We start from the raw sequence: 21027 nt of genomic DNA, 5'->3' as shown, positions 1-21027 counted from the left end.
ATGGCATGAGGGCAGCCCCACCCTCACTCCAAGGACAGAGGCCGCAGGAGGTGGTACCAGCCTTGTCCATCCACCCAAGGCACCAGAAGCCTAGGCTTCCTCCCATTGGTTCTTGGAGATGCCCTTGCCTTGGCTCTGGGTTCCTCTCCTCTGAGTCGAACATTCCAGAAACACGTTGTCTAGCTGATCCCAGAAAGAAGGGCAACACAGATCATGTGAATGGACACAGTCGGTCCTCTCTCTTTCTGTGGTACCAGCCAACCCAGCAAGCACTGGCACCCTCTTCCTGCACACCTCTACCACATGGCATCACTCTGTAGAAGGCAAGGCAAGTAAGTAATGGCCGTGTGTGCTTCATCCTCATCCCTCTCCCTCCTCCCTGTCACCGATGTTTCAGGAAAGGGACAAAGTGGGGGGTGGTTAGGATTTTGAGTCAATGGCTTAACGCCCAACATTTTTGTTGAGTTTTTGAGGCAGCCAAGAGAAGGGAAGAGTCAGAAAAGGGAAGATGGAGAGAAAGACAATGTTCCCTGGCCCCAGATCACGTTACAGGGATAAGCTTCAAAGCCAGCTCCGTCCTCCCTCAGCTCAATTCACTCCCCATCGGTCCTCCCCTTTCCACCATATAAAAAGCCAGAAGCCCAGGATTGAGTGGTCTTGTCCTTTGTCCGTCACATTTCCTGATCTAGCCCCACTCAGCCTTCCACCAGATTTCCCTCTCAGCCCCTCATGAACTCAACAGTCCAGCCTGACTGGACTCCCTCCATGTGTCACAACTCTACGCTTTCTCTTACCATCAGTTCCTCTTCTGAGAAGGCCTTTCCTCTCAGTTCTGCAGTTAAGATCCAGCCCACCCTCTAAGACTCAATTCAAAAGCCATCGCGTCTTCCTCTCCTTTGAACTCTGGGTGAACTTTTCAGTATCTTGTTGCCGACTTCCCTTCTCGTTCTAAGTTATTTGTTTATCTGGCCTACTAACTCTCAGATCTGTGTCATACTCATCCCTCCCAAGCCCTGGCCTCTGCCTAGGAAATGGTAGGCGCGTTGAATCGATGAGGGAATTGCATGACGGTGTCTGGATTCATGGTCGCGATGGGGTGGGGGACGGGGGGAGGGTTGTGAGAAGGGAGATAGTGTCGTGGTGGAAACTGGCCAACAAGTCTCCCCCGCCAGAAGCCCCCTCTTGGCTTTCACTGTGCAGTCCCACCACAAGCAGAACTGAGCTGCTTTGGAAGAGAAATTTAAATGCCAGGCAGGTACCGACAGCCAAGCACCATAGCTCTATTGAATAAATCTCTGCCGTCTAGGCCCCTTCTTCCCGTCAGCAAATGGAATGCTTTATGAGGAAACGCTGCAAAGCACGGCCCTAGATAAAAATATTGAAGGCTCTTTGGCCAGGACATCCCTCAGGAGGGAACACAGTGTAGCCATAATTTATTGCTTTCAATATTTTTGTTTCCAATCTCATTTTTATAGACATTATTTCATAGGCTGAAGCTTAAACACAGATGGAAAAGATTCTGGCTTTGTAATAAGAGACGGTTTATGGCAGGCCAGCCCACTGCCCTCCGCTTGTGTGTGTGAATAAATGCATATTATCGTGTCCTTAGGTGGGACCAGGAGGTGCCTGCATTATGGGCCTGGACTTTGATCCAACAGTCCTGCCTTCATCTCTTCCCTCGGCCAGGCCCTCCTCCGGATGTTCCCAAGGGAAGGAAGTGACAAACACCCTAGTGGGCCAAGGGGAGGAGGGATGGGCAGCCTTTGAAATGCATTCCTGGCTCTGGCTGGATCCGCCATTCTTGGGGTCTTCAAAGGGCCTTGACCCAGGGACTCGGGCCTAGACCCCAAAGAGCATAGTTGAAAGGAAGTGGACATTGCAGTGTTATATACATGACTCTGTGTTGTGTGATTTGTGTTGTCTTTGTGTGTGTGTGTTGGGGCAGGGGGAGAGAAGGTTAGAAAACTGAGCTCATACTGCCTACGATGCCTTGTGAGCTCTCTTTCCTCCACACATATCACAGGGAGTTTCATGGCACTGAACATTTTTAAAAACGTGATCGGGCTTATATGTCCGTAGTGTGTATCTACCACGGTTTGTTTCATTGACCTCATTTAGGTCGGGGAGAGAAAGCAGAGGAGAGGAGAGAGAAATAGAGAGATCTAATGAGGGGAAAGGAGAAAGGGAGAGGGAGAGACAGGGAAGAAAGTGGGAGGAAGCGTCACTCAGACCAGAGCAGGTGGCTGAGCCCCCAGGAGGACTCCCAGCCCATCACCACCTGTGTCTTGGCTCAAGGTGTGGCCCCCACACTCCATAGGCTCCCTGCTGGCGGGCTGCAGGCCTCACGGAGCTTGGGCACGCAGCCTTGAGGACATATTGGCCAGCCCTCCCTCCTTTCCTCAGATGGTTAGTTCCCAGCCAATTCTAAAAGGCCCCGGGAATGTGTGTCCTGGAACACGGGGGACTCTGGGCTGACGAGGGGAGTAGGAGGAGGGAGCAGCACTCCGTGCAGCGGGGAGGGTCAGGGGAAAGGGGATGGAGGGAGGGCCCCTGTGGGATCTCTGGGAGGGTCATCTGTCCAACCTGCCCTGCCTGTGAAGGAGCAGCTGTGTGAAGTGAAACGTTCCGATGGGCCAACCACAGGGGTCTCCACCCACGGCCAGCCCATCAGGAGAGCTGGGAATGGGCTGGGGAAATGGCCCTCCTCGGTCGCTGGCAGAAGTGATGTCAGCGTTCGCCCACGTTTCTGCTCTGCAGGTGGCAGGTCATACCTGCACCAGGGGCTTGGCGAAGGACTGCGAGCTTTGAAACAGGAGTGGGTGCAAAATCTGCTCAGGCAGCAACAGGCCCGGGGAGATAGTGCCTACCAGCCGGGCTGCTTGAGAAATCCGGCCCGGGGGGCCCAGCACAACAGACTAAATTGCTGAATTTCGCAAAAGGTTTTAACCGGGTGTGGAGGGGGGCTACGTACTGGCTCCCTCCCTTCCTTAACCATGCACGCTTCCCCCCACCCCAACTCTAGGAGGCCTGATCGGCCATCTGTCCATCCCAGACCTCCCCATCCCTCACCCCTAAAGTAGTTTGAGCCCTACATCTCTGCCCTTGGACTTTCCAGTTGTGGGGCCCAATACAGCTTTCCCCCGATCTCCAGAAAGCAGTGTTCCTATGCAGCCTTTCCTAAGCTGAAATGGCAGGATGCGAAGCAATTACCATTAATTTGTGTCTTTATTTCACCCTCCACGATCAAAACACTTATGTCTAGTTTTTTGGTTTGGTTTTTTTTTAATATATTGTATTGATTTTTTTTACAGAGAGAAAGGGAGAGGGAGAGTTAAAAACATCAATGAGAGAAACATCCATCAGCTGCCTCCTGCACACCTCCTCCTGGGGATGTGCCCACCACTAAGGTACATGCTCTTCACCGGAATCGAACCTGGGACCTTTGAGTCTGCAGGTCGACGCTCTATCCACTGAGCCAAACTGGCCAGGGCACTTATGTCTAGTTTTATGCTGTATATTCATTACTCCCTTATGAGCTCTTTGGCTTTTCTGATATTTTAGGACACATCTCATTTAACTAACACAGATCATTAAGAGATGTGCACAAAATAAATCGAGACACAGTCTAAAACTACGGGGACTCAATGCCGAGATGCTGAGTGTAGTTCCCCTGGAAGGAACTTGGAGGGGCCCCTCTCGCTGCTCAGGGTGGGCACTGCCCTTTTAATGGCTGCTGCAAAACGAAAGTTGAATGCTTTTCGCCTTTTTTCATGAAAGCAAAAATTTCCTTCAGATTTCTTTCGGTTATCAAAAACAGGTAGTAACCAGTAACAACTATAGATGGTGTCAGATGGTACTAGATCTTACTCAGGGTGATCACTTGGTAAGAGATAAAAATGTCTGATCGCTGGGTTGTATACCTGAAATGAATAGAATGCTGTACATAACTGTAATCAAAGCATTATTTTAACTAACACAGATCATTCGTAAAAGCAAAAGTGTGTAACCGCAAACTTTCGAAAACTGGAGGATCCCTGTGTAGGCTTTATGCATTGGCCATTCACTTGCAGCTGACAAGGACTCAGTTGCTACCCCAGGCCAATAACTGACCATAACATGTGCTTCAAACCGAAGAACTAACTCAGACGGAGGATGAGTCTCCCAAGGGCCCATGGACCTTCAGGAGAGAGGCACCAGAGGCCCTGGCCAGGCTGGCAGCAGAGGCACCTGGAAGCAGTGATGCCTTAGAGCACATGTGTCAAACACAAGGCCCGCGGGCCAAATCCGTCCCGCCAGGCCTTGCAATGTGGCCCGCACCGCGCTGTCATCACTGCACTCTGCTGCGTTTCCATCACAATGACAGTTTATGACTGTTCAGTAAACCATTCGGCCCGCGATTTAGGCTGGATTTTAGATTTTGGCCCCTTCTCTGATTGAGTTCGACACCCTACCTTAGAGGTAGGCAAGAGGAGCCCCACCGAGTTCCTTCCCGGGAATAACACTCAGCTCTGAGGCCCACACTTTGGAAGGTCCACGTTGCACGCGCGCGCACACACACTGCACCATTGAAGCACACATGGGTACCGCTGTCCCTTGGGGTCCAGCACTCAGCATTAGCACAGCATGATCGCTAACTGGGAACATCCATGCGGATGGGTAACACCATTCAGGCGCTAGGGAGTGCTCCTCCAAGCCTTGGCGTTCTGTCCTTGAATCAAAAGGAGACTGTGTCTGAATGCTGTCGAAACGCATGGGTTATGCTGCTACTGACCTCAGAGATGGGCCTTGCGGGGGGGGGGGGGGGGGGGGGTAGGAGAGATTGAATGGTGGAAGCACTGAGATAAGAGAAGAGAGATTAATGGATCAAACAATCCTTCCTCTCAGACAGCAAGAATGCAATGGAAGTAACACGTCCCAACAGTGGCAAGCATGAATTGTCTTGCTTCTCGTAGTGGTTCCAGAGGCACTCGCAGATAAGCACAGCACTTGCTACAGCTGCACATGGCAGCGAAGGAACATTTTCCAATATAAATAATTCATAATTTTCCTACGTTTGCGCAAATGCAGGTCAAGATGTAACATGCACGAAGTATGACACCAATTCTTTAAATTGGCAATTAGACATGGAACAGTGATGGAACTGTGCATGACATTATTTTTAGAAAAATAATGAGATTTCGTTAAGTCTTCAAAAACCTAAAAATTCAGCTTCATTTAAGTATTTTATTTAAAATCGTGTAGGTATTAGGTAAAACATTTTTAGTTATACATGAGTGATGGTTGCCTTTTAATTTTAATAGGTAATTTTGAATATTTTAAAGAAAAAATAGCTTTTTAAAAACTTATATGAAAAGTAGTTTGATGTTTTGATATTTTATTATTTAACTTGCATTTTTTAAGTATAGTAAAACAAAATGTAATTTTTGTACTGTTTTAATTATCTGTTGCAGCATCACACATTTTTAAGACTTAGTGGCTTAAAATAAATTATTTTTATTGCTCATAGTTCTACAGACTGGCTGGCTCGGTGATCTCTTGGGGGTGGTTGGGGTTTCTGGTGTGACTGCGGCACAATAGGAGTGAGGTCTAGAGTCAAATGCAGGTTCACCTGGCTGGGGCCTCCGCTGGGACAGTGGGACACGTGCAGTCTGGCTGACCATACTGTTTCTCCAGGTGACCTGTCCACATGGCTAGCTTGGCTCCCACAGAGCATGGCAGCCTCAGAGAAACCAGACGGCTCAATGCCGGCTGGGCCATCCCAAAGCAAGCATTCTAAGAGACCCAGGCAGAAGCCAAAAGGCTCCCTAGGCCCTGTCCTCAGAAATCATGAAGCATCGCTGTCACTGTGTTCTATTGGCCAAAAGTAAGTGGCAAGGACAGCAAGGTTCAAGGCCAGGAATACCAGAGATGTGGTTCACTGGGTGCCAGCTCTGAAGACTAGCTACCACTGTCTGCCTGCTGGTCCCTGAAGAATCATGACCCTCACATATTCAAAAATACACTTACCCTCCAAGACACCCAAAATCCATCAGCGATGTCACCAGGCTTAGGCTCCGAATCCAGGACCTCAACTTCTAAATCAGGTCTGGTGCAGAGGAGGCCCCTCCGGTGTGGTCCCTTGGAGAATGGTTCCGCTAGATCTAAAGGTCTGGGAACTCGCCCTAACTGGTTTGGCTCAGTAGATAGAGCGTCAACCTGCAGACTCAAGGGTCCCAAGTTCGATTCTGGCCAAGGGCATGTACCTTGGTTGCGGGCACATCCCCAGCAGGGGTGTGCAAGAGGCAGCTGATCAATGATTCTCTCTCATCGATGTTTCTAATTCTCTATCCCTCTCTCTTCCTCTCTGTGAAAAATCAATTAAAAAAAATTTTTTTATTAAAAAAATTATAAATAAAGGTCTGTGAACTCAAGAGACCTTCCCCCAAACCTAACACACAACAAAAAGGTGGGCACAGGATAACAACAGATATTCCCACTCAGAAAGAAAGAAAAAAGTGTGCAGAGCAATTCTAAAAGCATGCCAGTCCCTTCCTGGGCACCTGGTCCTGCTCTCGGGGAGTGGTTGTCCATGGCTCTTGGCTTCAGACTCTGAGTTACCCTTCTCTTCCCAGATGAAAGGGTCAGTGTTAGCAACCAAACAGACTTCCCAGCCTGCCTCCTGCCCAGAACGCAGATTTCTTTTCATTTTGAATTCTCTTCATCCACACTGATATAATTCTGTTAAAGACTTGTGGGTTTCTAACGTGTCATATTAATCTACTCCGCAGACGCAAGTCACACCTGCATTTGTTCCAGAACGGCCCTTCTCACCTTACGCCGCCGGTGAGGCTGCTGTGGGATTCTCAGTCCTGTTGTCCAGCAGGGAGGATCTAGGAAGTATCCCCTTGACCTTCTTAGAAGCCCTGTGTCTATCCAAAGGGTCTAAAGCCAGCATGTCAAACTCAAAGGCTAACACAGGCCAAGTAAACAAGGTTTAAGTTTATGTGGGCCGAGAAAAAAAAAAAAAAAGCTTCCATTTCCAAGGTATAACTTTGGTACACTAATAGCATTATTACATATCAAGCAGATTATTTTATTTTTTACTTCACAGCAAAAAATACACCAATTCCCACCCCTCTTGGAAATTCCGATGTCCGTCAGCAATTTTTCGTTTATCTTTACTACCACTTGATTGCGATGGAGACATGCTGAATAAATACAAAGGGCTTAAATAAAGGAGTAATCGTTAACATAAAATAATAGAACATTTTACTAAAAATTAATATTTTTTCTTGAACACTAACCTCCCAGACACTGAATAACTGCACAAATTAATAAGCATAACGCAAATAAACCTATTTTTCTTGTTCTCCGAAAGCGAAATATTTCTTGTTGCGCACACCAAACAAGTCAGTCCAAGACTAATGGTGTGGCAATCAGCTGCTAAAATATTTGCTTCTCATATTATTGGAGAGAAATGGTGCGCCTGCACATAAGGCTTATAAGGGAAATGAATGCAACATGATTATAGTAATTAGTCATTAGTGGGCATTATAGTTCGTTAATAATGCTATATAATAAAAGGGCAATATGCAAATAACGGCAGAACTACCTAACAACCAATCAAAGTATAATATGCTTATGATATGCGAAGGCTGCTCAACCACTCGCTATGATATACACTGACAACCAGGGGACAGATGCTTCAATAGGTAGGTTAGCTTGCTGCAGGGGCCTGGCAGATTGGGACTGAGTGAGATGGGCCAGACACACCCTGGAGCCCTCCTGGGGTCCCTCCTCTGCCCAGTCATGCACCAGTAGGGTCCCTCAGCCTGGCCTGTGCCCTCTCACAATCTGGGACCCCTCAGGGGATGTTGGAGAACCAGTTTCAGCCAGATCCTGCAGGCCACTCCCCTTGGGAGGGTGTCAGACTCAGGGCTCATGGCTGGTGAGCTCGGCTGTGGCAATGTGAGCCTCTCCCGATTGGGACTGATTGGGCATGGAGCCTGTGGCAGGCACAGTGGGGCTGAGATAAGCCGGAGTGGCAGGTAGGAGCTGCAGGCAGCATTGGACTGCAGGTTTTGGCCTGACTCCTACAGGCCACCCACAGGGACTCCGCCCATGCACGAATTTGTGCACTGGGCCTCTACTTATGTATAATGGGATAATGTAAAAATTAAGTTATGAAATTTTTATTAAAATGTTTCTTGCATACTGTTATATGGGCTGACTGCAAAAAATATTCCTTGTGGGCCGCATGCAGCCCTTGGGCCAGGAGTTTGACATGTTTGATCTAAAGGCATGCCCCTTGATTTTCCTGAGGCCTGACCAAAGGGTCCGACAGCGTCATCCTTGACCTTCTCTTTACCTGAGACAGCATTTTACCGGAAAGACCATGGGTGTTTGTGAAGAAGATGCAGAACAGCAGGTGATTGCGTGCGCAGGCACGGAGGCCAGACTGCCCAAGTTTACCAATCACCAGCTCTGCGACCGTGAGCTGTCACTTCTCTGTGACTCAATTCACCCATCTGTTCATTGGGATACATTACAATCCATACTTCATGAAGGTGTGGTAAGGATTCAATTGCTTAATCCTCTTGTATAACGTTAGAACAATGTCTACTGTGTAGTGAATTTCCAATAGGGGTTAGTTACACCTTCTGTGTGTGACTGGATGCCCACATCGACAAGGGCAGGTTCACACGCTTCTATGGAAAGACTGATGGGTGTGTGTGTCTGTCTCTGGATTTGAGAATGTACGCGTCTGCTTGTCTGTGTCTCTCTGTGTGTGTTTGGGTGTAGGAGACTCTTCTGGGCATCCAATGACAACAACAGCTGGCACCCATATCATGTTTACCGCGTCGGGCACTCTTCTGAGAGTTCCACAGGTATTCACGTGGACACACACATGCACGTGAAGAGCCGAGCACGTGTCCAGATACGTGCAGGCAAGTGCCTGCAAGTGGGGCGTGTTGGCCCTGCGTGGGGAGACCCCCTTAGTGAACTGTGAGCGAGAGGAAGACTCACACCACGGCCTGCCTGACCCCAGCACTGGATGGGGCAGGGAAGACCCACGACCCACTGCCTTTCCCGGGCTCCCAGGCAGCTGGAGTCGCCTGGGTCTCTTTTCTCTCCACGGGAGAGGGCAAATGAGGAGCCTGAAGAGGAGCCCAATCACAGCCTTGCCTTCATTCTAGGACAGCCCTGGTCTTGCCTTGGCCCCAGGGAGCTCAGGCAGGATTCCCAGGTGGGGCCATCTCTTATCAGTGCTTGCTTTTTTTGCTTTTTTGCTTTTCTTTTCTTTTCTTTTTTCTTTTTTTTTTTTTTTTTTTTTTTTTTTCTGTGTGGCTTCTGTTTCTGGCTCTGTGCTTATCCTCCCTGGAAGGACAACGTCTAACAGGAGCCAGACAGTGAATGTCCCTTGCGGATAAAGTCTTCGCATTTTACCTGTTACGTTTCCTCTGCTTCCATTATCCAATGTTGGTAACATTTCAAGCATAAGAGAATATTTGACATTTTATGAATGTGCATTTCTCTCCTGCCTTTTTGAGGGCATGGCCTTCATCTCCCAGGGCCCCAGGCATCCCTTTCTGCCTGAGGAGAGTCTGGAATGAGGTTTGGCTCTGGCAGAATGCGCAGAAGAAAAATATGCAGAAAAGAGTGGCATCTGATGTGCAAAGGAGGATTGTGTGGCACCAGAGCCTCTAGACCAGCTACTCTCTAGAGAGCACGTTTTCTGGATGCCTCAGTCTTTCCCTGGGTGTGACCGTGGAGTTTCACGCAATGGATGTCCCAGGAAAGAAGAGGACATGATTCAGTTCACTCCTTCCTGCCCAGAGGATGATGGGAAGGGACGTGAAGGAGGACAACAAGAGGAGCCAAGCAGTCAGACCGGGCTTTGCTCCGGGAAGGGAGCCCGGGAGGGAGGGCTCTGCCCCAGTTTGGGAGGAAACAGCGTCTCAGGCTGCCCCGGGCCAGCGGAACCCACCCAGCCTCCACCTCCAACCCCAGGGCTCCCAGGAAAGGCAGAGAGATCTCAAACATTCAGCTTCCCAAGCCAACTGATGGCAATTCCCACAGGCCTGGCTGCCAGGTAGTGAGACAGCAGGCCAGCCGGGGCCACAGGCACAGCGAGGAGACCCACAGGACAGGAGGGGGCGCTGTGGAAGGCAGCCAGGAAACACCCCGGGGGCAGGGAGCTGGTCAGCAGGAGCATCTCAGGGACTCTGGCCAGACCAGGAGGGACTGCACCATGAATTACACAACTCAGCTTCAAGTGCAATTCATGGCCACAGGGAGGAGGGATCTGCCTGGAAACACGAGGACACCACACCCCAGTTCCCAGCCAGCTCCTGCCGGATGCCGCAAAGGCTGCCCGTGTCTGCCCACACACCTCAGCACCGTCTTGGTGGGAGACGCTGGGGAAGGCAATGGGAGAGCTGAGCCCTTTTACCCAAGAGAAACAAAGCATCACGTCCCAGGACAGGCTAAGCCACGGGTCTCATGGCGTCCACATGTAGTTGAACGCTTCACTGGTTCCTCACTGCACACCCGGTAGGGACGGGAGAAGTGCCAGATTCGTGTTAGACTAATAAATAAGGAAGTACTGGGGGTTTTCTTCTGCATAGATGAATCCAAGTGTGAGTTACATTTTCATTCTTGTCAAGAGGACCCCCTTGCCCGTCTTCACCCCCCCCCCCCCCCCCCGAAATATATTTCCAACTAAACACGATGACTCCAGCACAGAACCAGTCCTGGCCTCTGGACCCCAAATTGCCTCCTCCTGCAGGTGGTGTGGGACAGGTCGTGGCAGATCAGGAGAAGGTTGCCTTCAGCCAAGTGCTCACTCAGCCGTATGGGGCTCATGCACGTTGGGTCCCCTCCCCCTGGCTTATCTGCACTTTTTTGAGGGAAAGAACAAGGTTTCAGTTCTCTTGCTGGGCTCTTCCCATCCAGGTCATTGAGGTTCCCAGTCCTGGCTGCTGCCTCAGAGGCCATTGAGATCCTCCTTCCCCTGGGAAGTAAGACTGTGGGAAATGAACTGAGGTCTTGGGCGGAACCACTTCGGAATCTTACACTCAGATAACTCACTTTCTTTATCCCAGGGCAGCATCTCAGCCATTCCTTCACGTGCTCATCTGGTTTGCTGGTTGGAGCAAGATCATCATCCCATTTTATGGATGAGAAAACCGATATCCCAGGAAAGAGCAGGATGCTATCGGAAGCCGCATGATTGGGGATTGCTTGAAGGCAACCTTTAGGCTCCTGCCTCCCAGACAAGAGCTGTACCACCATCTCCTCAGTGCTCAGATGAGGGTGTCTTGGGAAATAAGAGGGCTCCTTTATAAACAAGGTTGATAGGGTTATCCCCAACATCTAGGGAGAGGGTATGAGGGGAGCAGGGGGCATCTACATCCTCCCGCTGGGACTGAGGAGACTAAGTCACCAGCAGTAATAATGGTGCTGCAGTTGACTCAAGAATTCTCACACACACACACACACACACACACACACACACACACAGGCTATTGCAGCCTCCTGGGTACCCTTTTCTAAAATGCTACAAAGGCAGGCTGGCTGCCAGGGGGACCTGGCTAATGCCTGTCCTGATTCCCTGGGTTCTTCCATATTCCAGAAGGCCCACCCCACCCAGACCCTGCTCAAGAGTTCTCAGTCATCTGGCCTGCGTGGTTCCCCGGTCCACAGTCTGGGCTCCAGCTCTGCCTGCCACCTAGTGGGCGGGCTATCCTCCAGAACTGCCCTGATTGCCCACATTTGGCTCATCTATGCTTGGGGACACCTGATAAGAACACCCAGACAGTGGCCACAGTCTGCCCCACTCCCATCCCAGTCCCCACGGTAGTCTCAGCTCACCCAGGCCTTCCTCTCCAGATGGGAAGGCCCCACTCCAGAGGCCCCTCAGCCTGCCTGGCCTGCCTTGAAAACTGCCAAATGGAGAGGCGGTCAGAGCTGGGGCTGAGGTCTGAGGCTGGCCTCCAAAGGCACGGCCCTCAGTAGCCACACCAGCGCTCGGCTCCTCGTGGAACCACATCACTCACAGAAAGCTACCTGAGATGGACTGGAGGGCAAACGAGGAAGCCAGGAAAAAAACAGCTGAAGAAAAAGACTGTGGAACTGATCTCAGGATGAGCAGTGACCTTCCAGGCAACGAAGAGATCAGATCAGACAGGGAAAGACATGGTTTCATAAACGCTGAAACTTCTGCACATGAAAAATATCTCAAAACTAAAGGCCAGCCGGCCTCAGGAGCATCTTTGCAACACTAAATAGAAATTCAGCACTTAACACATTTTTAAGTGAATTGACGCCCTTACCACGTTTTCCCCTGAATTGTCTTTTACTGTCCTTGCTGCTTTTCTGTTGGGAGGATTGGGATGTTTGTTTATTTATATCGTAACTAGAGCAGGTTATTTATTTTGAACCCCTTGAATTTGGAACCTGTGAGTGCATGGCTTACTGAATTTTTTTTTTCAAAAGGACCTTTTAAATGTAAATCAAAATATTTTAATGGATTCTATATAAATGACAAGTGAAATTTTAAAATAAAAGGCATTCCTCAGGGGAATTTTTGCTACAGCCCTCTCTGCCCAGAGGTCAGGGAAAGAGAGTAGTAAAGTTGACTAAATTTGCCTCCAGCAGCTCCACCCTCTGCTTTCTGCTTCTCTGGTCCTGCATGCAAACACCCCCCGCCCTCATCCCCTTTCAAAAGCTGCCCTCTCCTCACTCTTCCCCCACATGGGGCACCCAGGACTCCCATTTCCTCTTTGTCTCCCCGTTTTCCAGCCCAGACCTTCACTTGGCAAAACAGCCTGCAGCCTCTTCTCTGCCCAAGCCCCTCCAGACCCACACCCACCACGGGGAGCAGGTCCGGTTTTCCTGGCGTGTTTTGAACATGCTGGGAGAGGAATGGGCCCCTGTTATGAGCCCATCAGTCCCAGAGCAGCCTCCCTGCCCCTCCTCCTGACAGCTGTGCTCAGCAGTCACCCGCACTGCTAGCACTCTGCACTGGCTCCAGCCTTCTCCTCTCCAGGCCTCCTGCCCATCTCTGCCCTCTCTTCCTGGCCTGGGAGAGTCAGGGAAAGGCAGAAAACTATGAACAGGCCCAGGCTGCCCTACAGGCTGCTGATAAAATAAGGCTTAGTGGCTGGTCCTGGGTCTGTTTCCCTGCACAGGATACAGTGCAAGAAGGGAGGCCTCCTAAGGCAGTGCCACAGCGCCACCTAGTGGTGGAGTGCCATCTGTGCAGCCAAGCCAGAACCAATCCAAGAAACTTCCTGGCTGCCTCTCCCTTAAGGATTTCACTGTCTGGCCTCAGGCTTAGATCTTCCCTAGTGTAAGATTCTGAGGTCCCAGCCATAGCTCTGGCCTTCCCTGCAGCAAAACACCTAGAAAAGGCCTGGCCTTCCGTGTCAGGTCGACTTTGTCACTGCCGTCTCCTCTGAGCCTGGGCAATTACTCAGCCTCATGGGCCTCAGTGCCCTGCCTCTAAAATGGGAGCAATGAAAAGGCTGCAGAGGAAGAGACTGAGTAATAAAGCCCCAGAGCAGCGCTGCCTCATTGCATGTGTTCAAGGAGCCGTGGTTTCCGTTCCCTTTTGTCTGGGAATCCTAGACTTGCTCAAAGGACAGCTAAACCCAAGGCCAAGGGTGAGAAGCATTTCCACCTTGGCTCCTCCGAGAAACCATTCTGAGCTACTGTGTCCTATTTGCCTCTCTGAATCCCTTGGGTTCGGGGTGACCGACTCACCTGGTTTGCCAGGGACTAAGGGATTTCCAGGGAGTGAGGGGCCTTCTGCGCTAGAGCTGGTGACATCCCAGGCCAACCTGGATGAGGTGGTCATCTAGCCTCCCCTTTTCCCACAGTCCAGCTCTAGAACTTCACAGTTGCGGGGCATTAGTCCAGGAAGCTGCACCATAACATCCCCCAGACGATTCTTACCAACACCAAGTCCCTGCCCGGCACCCTCCGTGTTTTCTCTTTGGCTTCTGGTGGTAGCACTGCGCTTCAACTAGGCCGGCAGCCCGCTGAGGCAAAGCACACATCCAGTGACGTGACCTTGGGAAGACTTTGAAGAACTTTCTAAACACCAGGCACCAGGCGTCTATCTGCAAAGTAAACCAGCAGCAGGCCCCTGTTCTCTCCTCAGCTTTAGAGTTTGTGCCCATGTGTTGCTCCTCTATCATTCTTCCACTGGTTCATTGAATATGTGTTGGACCCCTATTGGCTTGGCACAATTGGAATTTGTGTCCTAACTAAAGGCTGGTGCACGACATTCATGCACTTGGTGGGGAGGGATTCCCTCAGCCCAGCCTGTGCCCTCTCGCAGACTGGGATCCCTCAGGGAATGTCTGCCTGCTGGCTTAGGCTGACTCTCTGCAGGCAGACATCTCCTGAGAGGTCCTTAGTGCTGCCACCACCACTGCACTCTCCAGCCGTGAGCCCAGCTTATGGCTGAGCGGAGCTCCCCCTGTGGGAGTGCACTGACCACCAGCAGGCAGCTCCTATGTTGAGCGCCTGTTCCCTGGTGGTCAGTGCACATCATAGCTACCAGTCAGTTAGCCGTTTCGTCAATTTGCATATGAGCCTTTTATTATACAGGTTGATGGGACATAAACAATTACCACTTATATACAAAGTGATTTTAGGTAGTAGTAAACACTACTGTACTCCATTCAAAGGCATCTCTGAGGAGGTAACAGTCAAACCCTGAAAGTTGAAGAGCCAGTCAGACTAAGATTTGGGCAAAGGTGTTCCAGGAGAAGGGATGGCCATTGCAAAGGCTCTGAGGCAGAAAATGAGGAGCAGAAAGACGAGTGGCTGGAGTATAGGAAGCCAGGACAGAGTGACAGGAGCTGAGGTTGCCGAGATGGGAAGGGGCCAGTTTAGACATCTGGTGTCTTCTGGACCACGGCAGACCTTTGCATTTTATTCTGCAGGCAATGGAAAGCTGTCAATGGTTTTAAGCGAGGAAATGACAGGAACTGATTTGTGTTATTAAAACCTCGTTTTGGGATTCTGTGTGCAGAAGGAACTGGAGAAAGGCAAGAAGTGGAAGTGGGGAATCAGTTAAGAGGCTACTGCAATAGTCCAAGCAGGAGATGACAGAACCTTCAGAAGTGCAAGGACCCAGGATACATACTGGAGGGAGACGCGGGGCTTGCTGATGGATTCGCCATATTGGGAGCAAAGGGGCACCATCGAGGCTGCCTCCCTAAGCTTTATCACTTAGGAAGGGGACAAAAATCAAGTTTGAATGCTTTGAATGAGTCTTCCGAGTGGCGATGGCAGGTGTGCTGATGGAGGCGACCGGGCTTTGCACAAAGGCAGGGGAGCATCTGTTACCTCTGTCCCCCTGCCAGTTCCGTGCTTTGAAAGGTTAGAGTCGTTTTTAGTTTAGCCAGAAATGGATGCTGCCTTTTCTTTCTGAAAGGAATTCTCAGTAAGGAATTTGGAAAACTGGTCATCAGTGTCAAGTGATGTTTTGTACAAAAACAACTGCATCAGCCAAGACTCCTTTTGATCACGAGTGACAGAAACCCAAGTCTAACTGGCTAGTGCAGAAGAGCACTCCTTTGGATCCCACAGTCAGACCGCAGAAAGAGAACTGGACTCTCAGATGCGTTCTGACCTCTCCATCTCTTGACCCGGCTTCTCATTAAATGTAGCCTTCCTTCTCTTGGCGCAGGGAGAAAAAGTTAAAGGAAGATTAAGAGGAAATAAATGAAAAGACTAAGGACACAGTGGAATTTTAAAGGGAAAGAATATACTTGTTAACAAGAGTGGTCAAAGGAATGAAATGGCTAAGACAGAACAGGAAAAAAAATTGAAGATAATAATCAGTAAATATTCAGTTAATAAAATAATAACCACTTAAACAAAATAAAAATATTTTAAATGACTTTAAACATTATAAAACTAATAGATAAAATGGAAACCGGTTAAGCCAAGGTCAGCAGGACAGAGTCCAAGGGCCAGAGGAACCAGAATGGGAGAGTGGGGGGGGGGGGGGGTCTTATGAGCCTTTTCTAAGCCTGGGGTTCTCTTCAAGGCACCCTACAAGCTGAGGTCTCTGCCCAGCTGGGCCTTCAGACAGCCTCAGGAAGTGCCTCTTTCTCAATTACCTGCCTGCCATTCCTGGAATTGGAAGACGTGCCCCATTCAGCATCAGTCAGCCAGGCCCTCCAACCAGTGCTCTTATGAGCACATTTGCCATCTCCACTTGGATGACTCATTCAAAGCCTAAACTTGATTTTTTTTTTTTTTCCCTTCCCAAACCTGCCCCTCCCCTAGCCTTTCCCATCCCACTAAAAGGTCCTTTCAGCCATTCACCTGGGTTCCCTCTAAGCTTAGGAGGGAGCCTTGATTGTGCCCTTTTGCTCCCAATGTATCTAATCCATCCCTCTTTGCACATCTGGAAAATTATACATATATGTGTGTGTGAGTGTGTGTAATATTTTATATTTTATATAATACATAGCATATAAATTATTATATGCACAGTTATATATAAATTTATATTATATATAGTAGATATCCATCCCTCAGACAGCAATCCCACATTTAGAATCTATCTCAAAGATATACAGGCAAAATATTTAAAAAGATATGAACTTACCTCTCCATTACCACACTATTTACAAAACCAGAAGACTGAAACAATCCAAACGTTCACCAATAGAGGACTGGTTGAATAAATGGTGGTACATCCATGTGAATAGAGTACTATGCACTGTGATAAGGAAGGTGGAAGAGGAAATATATGGACATCCAAAAAGAATTCACAAAGCTACTCAACTTTATTAATGCAGTTCACTGTATGTCAAATATAATGAAAAAATGGTCTAAAATAAAAACAAATTCATCTCCTTTGGGAATGATTGGGATATTAACTCATTATTCTAAAGGTTAATAGAAAAAGGAAAAGAGTCAAGCAATATTATCTAGTCTCTTTTTTTTTATATGAATTATGCTTTAGGAAAACCAAATAGTCGATGGTTCAGTCATAAATTCAGAAGGAATAATAGAATTAGAAAACCACTACTGTGTAATCATGAATAAAACAATAAATCTGGACAAAGAGCCCCAATGGCTGCTAAAACTATTAGGTTAGAAGCTAATGTGGAACTTTGTAAGGATGGATTTGTCTGATCACATCTGAAATCACCAATAAAATTAACATCACTGAATGTGGAACAACTAGAACCTCCTAGAACATTATTTTTGCAAAAAAGAAAAGGACCTGAGTATTATCAAGCTTAGGAATCTTAAGTGTGTGTGTGTGTGTGTGTGTGTGTGTGTGTGTGTGTGTAGGGAGGTTTGAAGAACTCATTAAAGAATGCCTTAAGGATGCAATTAGCCAAATACTGTGGGAAATTCTATAGGTAAACAAATAAATACCACAAAAGGGAGTAGAAAGAGAAGCTGTTGTATAAATTAAAAGAGACTTAAAAAATAGATTGATCAGCCCAGCCAGCTCCATTCCTGGCTCCGCGCATGCTGGGTTTTGGGTTTGATCCCAGTAGAGGGAGTGCAGGAGGGAGACGATTGATTTTTCTCTCTCATTGATGTTTCTATTTCTCTCCCTCTCTTAAAAAAAAAAATCAATAAAAACATTTTTAAAACAAAAATGGATTGATCAAATGCAATGTGTGGACCTTGTTTTGGATCTTGATTCAAACAAACGACTGTAAAAACACCTTTCAGAGAGGAGTGGAAATTTGAGCAGACTAGGTATTAGCTGATGTAGAGGTATTATTATTCATCTTGTTAGGTGTCATGATGACACTGTGGTCATGCTTTTTTTTTTTTAAGTGGTTACCTGTAGGGCATACATACTGGAGTATTTAGAAGTTAAATTAAACCGTATCCGAGATCTCCTTTAAAATATTCCAGTGGCAGGGGGAGGGAAGGAGACGGGTGAACAACATTTGCAATTCTTAAAGGTCAAGATGGATGGTTACATGGGGAGGTGGGGTTGAATATATTATTTTCTCTACTTTTGGGTATGTTGGAAATTTTCCACAATAAAGAACCGGGGATTTGTTATGTTGAATTTTAAACGGGCTGTGTTCATACAGATCACAGCCCCGAGGCTCTGTTCTGACCTACTGGGAGTTCAACAGTATCCCCCGCCCTTATCCACACTCAGGCCACATGCTCAGCGTCTGCAGGGCAAAACAGAATGAGAGAAATGAGTCAGGGGTTAAGAAAAGCACAAAGCAAGCCATGGTGGAGAAGGAGGGAAGCAGTGGCTCCTGACACCCACCTCTGTGCTGGGGGTTCACATGCCCAGCCGAAGGGGAAAGCTGGTGCTGCCATATGGGAATAAGGGCCCCGGAGAGCCAGGTCTGGGTTTTCATTAGAAAGTTGAAATATGGGCATTTCAGTCAAATCTCCCAGCTTGCAGGCAAATGAAAAAAAAAAAAAAATCTAAACACACATTGCCAGTCAGTGCTAGAAAGCCAAACAAAACCTGTCTGGCGGCTAGATCTGTTCCACAGCCTGCTGCTTTGTGACCCCCCGACCCCAGGCCATGTCATGCGTGATACAGTGATGCATTCATGACTGGCTGGCATTCTTAGCCGCTGGGTCACAAGGCCAGGACAACGGAGGCCGCACACGTCTGAAATCCCCAGACCCTTGGCACGCAAACAGCTGTCCAGCCAGGCGTGTTCCCCGCCCTGAACTGTGAATGGAACACAGGCTTACCATTGTCTCTGCCCAATTGCATCTTGTCATTTGTCAGACACATTTGTCTCTCTGGATTGGCTCTCCGTCCCTCCAAATTCTACCGAATCTGCTCTCCCTCTGGCTTCGTGTCGCATAGTTATAGTAAGCCATCTACAAAGCTGTCTGCCTGGGTTATATCAAGCTTTTCTCCTGCTTGACATCAGCTATAACTTCATTCTATGTTCAAAGTTCGTTTATTTCATATTTACCCATTTTCCTCATGGAAGCACCATGCACTGTAGACACACCAGTCTTGTGGTAATAATAATGTCACCTCCTTGCTCTTGTATAGGACATGATGATTTTTAAAGCATTTTCCCATAATCGTGACTTGATCTTTATTACCCATTGCAACTTTTTTTAAAAAAATCCTATCACTGGCACATTGAGATGTTAGACTACAAATTTGCCCGTGGTCTGTCTGTCACCCACCAATAATTTCCTAGCTGGAGATTTCTAGATTAAACAGGGCACCAACACTGGTTTAGCTCAATGGATAGAGCCTGTGGACTGAAAGGTCCCAGGTTTGATTCTGGCCAAAGGCATGTACCTTGGTTATGGGCATGTCCTCTGTAGGGGGTATGCAAGAGGCAGCTGATTGATGTTTCTAACTCTCTATTCCTCTCTCTTCCTCTCTGTGAAAAATCAATAAAATATATATATATTTTTAAAAAAATATATTTTTTAAATAAATAAATAGAGACAGGGCAACTAATTAATTTGTCTTCCTGCCTTCCCCCCTCACGAGAAAAACGGGTCCCCAAACCACCACCATTCCAGCAATAACCAATAGGGACAGAAACTCTGTTGAAGAGGAAAAAAGGTTCTAGCCGTGAGCGTTGACAGAACATGGGATGGGCTACCTCGTGAAGAAATGACATTTGGCTGCCAGCAGCTTTCCAATAGGTTTTGCAAAAGGGAGTTCAATGTGAATAGAAGTGGGGCGGAATGGTCTTTCAGTCATTTATTCCTGTCCAGGTGGGGAACCTGCTCTGGGCTCGGCTCTCAAAAGTACCTGCCCAGTTCTTGCAGTAAGTAACCTCTGAAGGTCAGCAACAGGTCCTTGGCAAGCCTGATAGTTTTTTATGCTTCCTACGTTTTAAAAATTAGTTCTCTTTTTAAAAGCAGTTTTCAGCAAATTTTCTCTTTAACATGCCAACCTTTTCCCCATTGTTCAAAAAGGGAGAGAATCCACTGCTTGGAATATTATTCAGCCATAAAAAGAAATAAAGTGCTGATAGATGGTAGGCATGGAGGACTCATGAAAACATTAGGCAAACTGGAAGAAGCCAGTCACAGAAGACCACAAATTATATTATTCCATTCGCTGAGCGTCCACCACAGGGAAATTTAGAGAGACTGAAGCTAGGTTGGTGATTACTTCAGGCTGGGATGGGGGGCTAAAGGATACAGAGTAATGAAAATGTCCTAAAATTGTGGTGCTGGTACAAACAAGATGTCCAAGTTGAAAGCAAGATAATGCTCAATAAAGCTCTTCAGCCAGAACCGGTTTGGTTCAGTGGATGAGTGTCAGCCTGTGGACTGAAAGGTCCTGGGTTCGATTCTGGTCAAGGACATGTAGAGGGTGTGCAAGAGGCAGCTGGTCGATGTTTTTCTCTCATCGATGTTTCTAGCTCTCTGCTCCTCTCCCTTCCTCTCTGTAAAAAATAAATAAAATATATATTTTTAAAAAATAAATAAAGCTTTTCAGTGCTCTTTTTGGTCATTTGCAGAATCACCTGGGAGAAAAAAATAGTGCAATAAAAGGTGCTTTGATGACTCCCTAAGTAAAATCCATTTTTGGACTAAAAATTTTTTTTAAATATCTATTTAATAACCAGACTAAGCACAGGAACTCCTACTTGCCTTAATGGATGATGCTAACAATATGGATCCAGACATATTGTGAGCAATATGGGTGAATTATAGACTGGCTGAATTTAACAACAGTGTGTTGTTGGATCTTGATTTACATCTTTATCAGGATGATGTCCGAGAAAAATAACTTACAAAATGTTTAATAGTTAATAATTTAATTAATTACACTTGATATTACATCACAGTAGTTACTAAATGGCCTTTCAGAAATCAGAATATTCCTTTGAACAATTTCTAAAACATGTAGTTAAGAGATATCTGCTGAATTGATTTTTAAAAATATATTTTATTGATTTTTTACAGAGAGGAAGAGAGAGGGACAGAGAGTTAGAAACATTGATGAGAGAGAATCATCGATCAGCTGCCTCTTGCACACACCTCCACCGGGGATGTGCCTGTAACCAAGGTACATGCCCCTGG

At 47.6% G+C, this 21027-nt stretch overlaps 1 long non-coding RNA gene across 1 annotated transcript; it reads right to left on the bottom strand.

The window, feature by feature from the left end:
- Positions 1 to 4460: 4460 nt before the first annotated feature.
- Positions 4461 to 20211, bottom strand: LOC118717299. The gene is made up of 3 exons (XR_004987409.1): positions 20141 to 20211; positions 6007 to 6148; positions 4461 to 4835 (listed from the first exon to the last, which is right to left on the bottom strand). It is a non-coding gene; the product is annotated as an uncharacterized LOC118717299 (long non-coding RNA).
- Positions 20212 to 21027: the final 816 nt, after the last annotated feature.

Source organism: Pipistrellus kuhlii, unplaced genomic scaffold (assembly GCF_014108245.1).
Source record: "Pipistrellus kuhlii isolate mPipKuh1 unplaced genomic scaffold, mPipKuh1.p scaffold_m20_p_13, whole genome shotgun sequence".
NCBI lineage: Eukaryota > Metazoa > Chordata > Mammalia > Chiroptera > Vespertilionidae > Pipistrellus > Pipistrellus kuhlii.
The sequence above is the reverse complement of the archived record's forward strand: the minus strand, read 5'-3'. Positions and strand labels throughout refer to the sequence as shown.